Source organism: Astatotilapia calliptera, chromosome 4 (assembly GCF_900246225.1).
Source record: "Astatotilapia calliptera chromosome 4, fAstCal1.2, whole genome shotgun sequence".
Taxonomy (NCBI): Eukaryota; Metazoa; Chordata; class Actinopteri; order Cichliformes; family Cichlidae; genus Astatotilapia; species Astatotilapia calliptera.
In genome coordinates, this window is record NC_039305.1 from 27,424,489 (window position 1) to 27,430,842 (window position 6,354).

Consider the following 6,354-nt stretch of genomic DNA (forward strand, 5'->3'; position numbering starts at 1 on the left):
TGAATAGTTGATTTTTGTATTAGATGATTTATTTATTACATTTTATGTGGAGTGAATAAATAAAAGTATATTTACGGTGGCTCCTAGAGACAAAGCACATACAAACTTCAAATCACGTACGAACTCTGAAGCATGTACAAACTCCAAAACACGTAAAAACACGTACAAACTCCAAAACACGTAAAAACACGTACAAACTCCGAAGCACGTAAAAACTCAGAAGCATATAAAAACTCAGAAGCACATAAAAACTCAAAACACGTACAAAAGACAACAGAAGTGCTCCAGGATGCTGGGCGCAGTGTTGAGCCTTTGTTATCTTGTGGCTACACAAGCCAGCAAGTACCAACGACCGGATTTGGTGTGTGGTAATAACAGGTAAATGAACTTTTTTTTAAATTATTTGAATATATATATGAGTGCCTGTGTATAAATACACAAACAATACACACATGCTTTCAATTGTGTAATTTAAGTGATCTAGTAGCTCTGCTTTGGAAGTTCAGTTAATGCTAGAAATGTGTTTTGGAGTTTGTACGTGTTTTGTCTCTAGGGGCCACCGCATATATTTATATATAAACATATATAAATAAAACCACTTGTTTTTATGTTAGTAATTCCTTTTGTGCATAATTTTATATTATTGTTAATAATAAATTAATTAAAGCAACAAAACAACCTGAAGAGCCGGTTCGGAGCCGAAAGAGCCGGCTCTTTTTAGTGAGCCGAACCGAAAGAGCCGGATCTCTAAAAAGAGCCGGAAATCCCATCACTATCTTCTTCGTCTTCTTCTTCTTCTGTATAGGGTTTACTGGCGGTTGGCAAACAGCAAAATAGCGCATTACCGCCACCAACTGGTGTGGAGTGTGGACCGAAATGACAAAAAAATGAAAAGTTAAAAAAATAATAATAATTCAAAGCCTCTCGAACAAATGGGCCTGCCTTAAAAACCAAAATGCAGCCCGATAACTTTCACTTACAGAGGTCGTGCGAAACAAAACAATCAAGTCCAACTGCACTTCCATATCGTCCAGCTTTTTGATCAGTTGTCTGCATTCAATATCATACCTCTGACAATTCAAGAAAACATGTTCTATTGTTTCCTGTTCCCTACTGCAGTCACACTCCCCTGTACAGTGTTTACCTATTAAAAACAATGTGGTATTTAAACCAGTGTGTCCAAATCTCAGTCGAGATATAATCGTCTCCTCTCTCCAGTTTCGGCCTGTACTTCTCATTTCCCCCACCTTCCTTTGGATTTTATACAACCATCGCCCTTTCCTCTCTTCCTCCCATTGCTTCTGCCAACCTTTCGATCATTTTGTATCGTATTCTACTCTTGAGCTCCGTCCTACTCACACTAATAACCATATCTACTATCGGTCTCCTTGTTGTGACTTTTGCTGTCCTATCTGCCATTTCATTTCCTTTATCTCCATGATGCGCTGGTACCCATAAGAATGTGACCATAAGCCCCATCATAACAATTCTGAACAATGTTTGCTGGATCTCTATCAGAATGCCAGGTCTGCATTCTGAGTGACTGTCTTGCAGACTGGCCAGTGAAGAGTTCGAGTCTGAACATATCACAGATCTTAGTGGTTTTGTTTCTTCAATCCAGTGGACTGCTAACAATATTGAAACCATTTCACCTGTGTACACTGATAAATCATCACTGATCCTTTTGATTCCACTTCTTCTTCAACTACTACTAGTTTAAATGCGGTAGGCACACCCAACTTACAGGTGCATTACTGCCACCACCATTAATCCCGTTGTTCAAACATAATCAAATTAAAGATTGCCTACTTTCCGTGTACTAACAGATTCCACAGTTTAATGCTTTGTTTGCTAAATAAAGTCACTAATCTTCTCCTCTCTTCCTCATATTCATTGTGGTGGATTATTGGGTGTTAATGCAGTGTTCCAAAATGAAAACCATAGAGTCACACAGCTGTGCTGCAAAGTGACCATAGACAAGGTGGGTTAACCATTTTTAATGTAAAATATGAACGTAAACCCCACCATGACATGTTTTTGTTGTTTCTCTGGATTATTTTTTTTTTCAACATTTTGGTAAATGGACTGGTACTTATAAAGTGCTTTTCTACTTTATCTTAAGCACGCAAAGGGCTTTAGACAATTCACCCATTCACAACAGCAGTTTTTTCTACTGTTTCTAAATGCTTCCTAATTAACATCCACACACATTTGGAGATGATCAACATGTTAGGGTTAGTATCTTGCCCAAGGATACTCACCACCACCTGAGCTACAGCCGTCCACATGGCTTATAATAATTTATTATCACATAGTCTTTCAGCCCAATTTCTAACAACATATTCTTGCTCATTTGCACTCCCCTATTCTATATGAGTATTGTATATGGGATGCCTTGCTTAAGAAGCGTGGCACAGCCTCCTCCTTCTCCTTCTTCTCTGTCCCTGTAAACTGTTGCATAGTTAAATAGAACGAATTCCGAATTAGATTTAACCCAGGATGCCTGGATATGGATTATCTTGGACTTTTCTTTCATATCTCAAATAAATTGCTTGAATTTCTGGCTCTTAGCATTGAAACTTCTGGCATTCCATTGGAGAATGAGCGTAGTTAATAGTATTACAGTATCTGATACTAGAGATGGACCGATCCGATATTACGTATCGGTATCGGTCCGATACTGACCTAAATGACTGGATCGGATATCGGAGAAAAATAAAAAATGTAATCCGATCCATTAAATATCACGAAAGCACCTCACAAAACTTGCAACACGCCATAACTCACCTCAGAACGTTAGCATGTCGGAGCAGTATGCATCACGTGATAGAGCGGCTGTGGCATGGGGACCTGTGGTCTGGATAGCATTTGGAGCTTCGCTAGCAACCCGGCATTTCATCTCCGACAAAGTTATCCCCGAGAGAAGTAAAGCAAGTGTGTAAGTCCATCTCTGAATGTTTGTAAAGCATTCCTGCGTTAAGCTTAACGAGCGACTGCCTCTCGCTCTCCGGCTGCTATTTCAATCGTGAAACTGCTTAAATGATCAGCTGATCGGCTTTTCTGTCGCGAGTCCGTCTTTGTTTTTGGCCCACTTTGCACCAGAAAGAGGAAACCAGCGGGTGAACAACAGCAGCACGTTTAAGCTTGATCAGCTGTTGTTAGAATGTATTTAATATTACTTTCTACACCAGGATCTTTTTCTATGTAGCTGACGGCTGGTAACTGTGCAGGGGCGGATCTAGCAAAGTTTAGCCAGGGGGGCCGATAGGGCATTAACTGGGAAAAGGGGGCACAAAGACATACTTTTCTTTCTTATTCTCATTTAAAATGTCTAGCTTTTAATAAATAATTATCTGACACACAAAGTTTTAATTTGATGTAAAATGAATAGAAGTCAATTACTGTATATAGTGACTATTAAGTCTAATATATATACCCTAGTAAGCTATAGTACTTTTTCCTTTGGGAAGGTACCATCTGTGCAGTCTGCAATTTTGTTGAAGAAAGATGTTGAATCTATTTAATATTTCTTGAAAAATAATTGATTTCTGTGCATTTTTTTTCACACTGCATCAAATTAAGGTTGATTACGTCGATTAAGCATCATGAGGTGGAGCGTGAGGGGTGGTTCCCTATTTTTTATTTTTTTATTTTTGTTGTTCCTGGGAGTTGGAACCCTATTAGTTAGGTTGCTTAATATTTACGCTAAGTACTCTTTAAAATACCAGAATAGGGAGGATGGTGTAGGTCTAAGTTTATTAGATTGATCAGTATTGCTGAACTATGAAATATTTTTTTTGTATACAGGTATAACAGAATAGCTTTAGTGTAGTTGTTGTTTTAAACTTGAGTATGAACTTATACAAAATGCAGCAAGATATTTAAAAAACAGTTTTGTTGATTAAAAAACACTATATCGGATTCATATCGGTATCGGCAGATATCCAAATTTATGATATCGGTATCGGTATCGGACATAAAAAAGTGGTATCGTGCCATCTCTATCTGATACATATTGCTTCTCGGCTTGACTGAATCTTAAGTTTGTCATTTATTTCCTCCCATTTTAAATCTGTCATCCTGAAGTGGTGGTCCGCAGCGTTCACTATTATTTATATTCTTTCAGTTTTATTCAATATGTTGCATTTATCACTAGTTTTATTTAATTTTTTTGTAAATTTAATTTAATTTTCTGTACTTTTGTCTCTCTTTTCACTGCTTTGCAACCCCACAATGCTTCCTCTGTGGCTGCAGGATTCTGGAGGAACTCCTGCTGCACACTTGCCACTTCTATTGTCCCCTCCACAATGAGCTCACCTGTGATTCCTTTTACATACAGCTGTCTGAATTCTTAAGAGCTAAAACATTTAATGGGCTTTGGTGCAAATTCTCTGTACATATAAGCAGTTTTGTCATATCAAAATTATAGTTCCTGCTCCTCAAAGCATAGCTGCAGTCCCTTTTTTTTATATGTTCTCCCAAGCATTTTCTTCATTTACTTCACTTGTTTCTCACTTGTAGATTTTCCACCAGTTACTCTCTTTTGACATTTTTTAACCTTCTTTACCCCCATTTCAGATTTACTGCCTATTAGTAAATTTCCATAACTCAGAATGTGCATTTTTACGTCTCCCAATTGTCCTCTGATAATTCCAGTTAATTTTGTTGGGTCCATCTTTTCACATACCCCTCTTTCTCAGATCTCACCACCACAGTAAGTTAGCTGTGTACCACTCCTCTTCCTTTGCTTTCTGATTCAACACTCAACACCATTCTTCCTCCTCTTCCTTCCTCTGTCCATACTGTTGCTGTCACTGTCAGTTTTCCTCTGTTTCTTTCTATCACTTGTTGCAGACAACACTGCTTGAGCACCATTGTTGTACAGAGCCTTTCTAGACTGTCACCAGCTGCTCCAGGACTACTAGTCCTGCTTATGAGTCCACAAGAGAAGATGTTGATATTAGTGTTTGATTTTCCCACACTCACCACCAATTTCATTCTCCTCTCCACCAGATACACCAGTAACTGTCTCCTGACATGACATTTTCCTCCCTCTTTTTATTACTCAAATTTGTCTAAATCAGTCTATGTATCTGTGACTGCTTGTAAAAGCTATTTTTTGAGTTCAATCTGTATGTTTCTGTTTTCTTGCTGCAGAATGAGGAAGTCGATGTCTTCCACTTATTGGAAGGTTTCTGATTTGCTTCCTGCTCCAGTCTGTATGTTGAGGTGGTCTCATGTGGTACAGGAGTGTATGAGTATATGTTCAATGAAGCAAGTGTGAGTGTCTGTGTGTATAAGAACATGGTTTTGAAGTAAGTACTTTATGAACCTGCAGTCAGCTGAGACTGAAGAAGTCTCTTTGATGAGCGAAGAAACATTTCTCCCACTGAAAACGCTAATCCAGGTGAACAGAATGCTTTTTTGGCAGTTTATGGTGAGTAATATTACAAAAGAGTTCGTTAAATCTATTTGCCATACCAGCCATGACGATGTTCTATATAAGCTAAAGAGATTACTATGGGGATTGTAAGGTAATATGCCATGGGCTCACATCTTTCAATATAACTCTACTTCAGTAGGTTACTCACAGTATGGACTGCACTCATTTTTAATCTCAGTGTACATTTCGATCTCCACAATACTATTCACACAGTTTTTTGAATTTAGCTTGCACTAGTGCGGTTCTTCACATGCTATTTGTATATGACTTCACTAGATGTCTGTATTTGACTTTTCTGGTGTGAGCTGCAGCAAAGCTGCAAAGATTTTGCCTTGAGGTTTTATGGATCCACACACTGCTACACTGCAGTACCAAAATTGGCAACAGAAAAATAAGAGTTTGGCTTTCTCATAACTCTTCTGTGACAAAAGTAAACACAAGTGCTTGAAACGTTTAGGATGCACACTAAATTTGGGAAAAGGTGTGGGATTGTAGTCTGACCTGACTTTAATTCTAGATTCATGATATTCATCATCTAATCTTCTGAACATAATACAATTTAGGACACAAAACAGTAAAGATCCTCTCCAGATGTGACATGATATTGCTGGAAAAATGTGATGTCATGCACTATCATACACGAGTTAATCTGAAGAGCATTTGCATCAGAATGTGGTGACGTGTTTGCTTATGGAGCTACCTTTGATCAAATGTGATCATCCCCACAGAATAAAAATATTTTGGTTTGATGAGTCTTTTATTTGTTGTTGTTGTGATTCTTAATGTCATATAAATATCATTTATTTCTTAGGAAACACTTCAGTCTTTCCACATCCTTAGACAGATTTTTCCTTTTTTTAAATTGTAAATCTTTTTTTTAAATGTTTTTTGATATCAAATGAATATACACA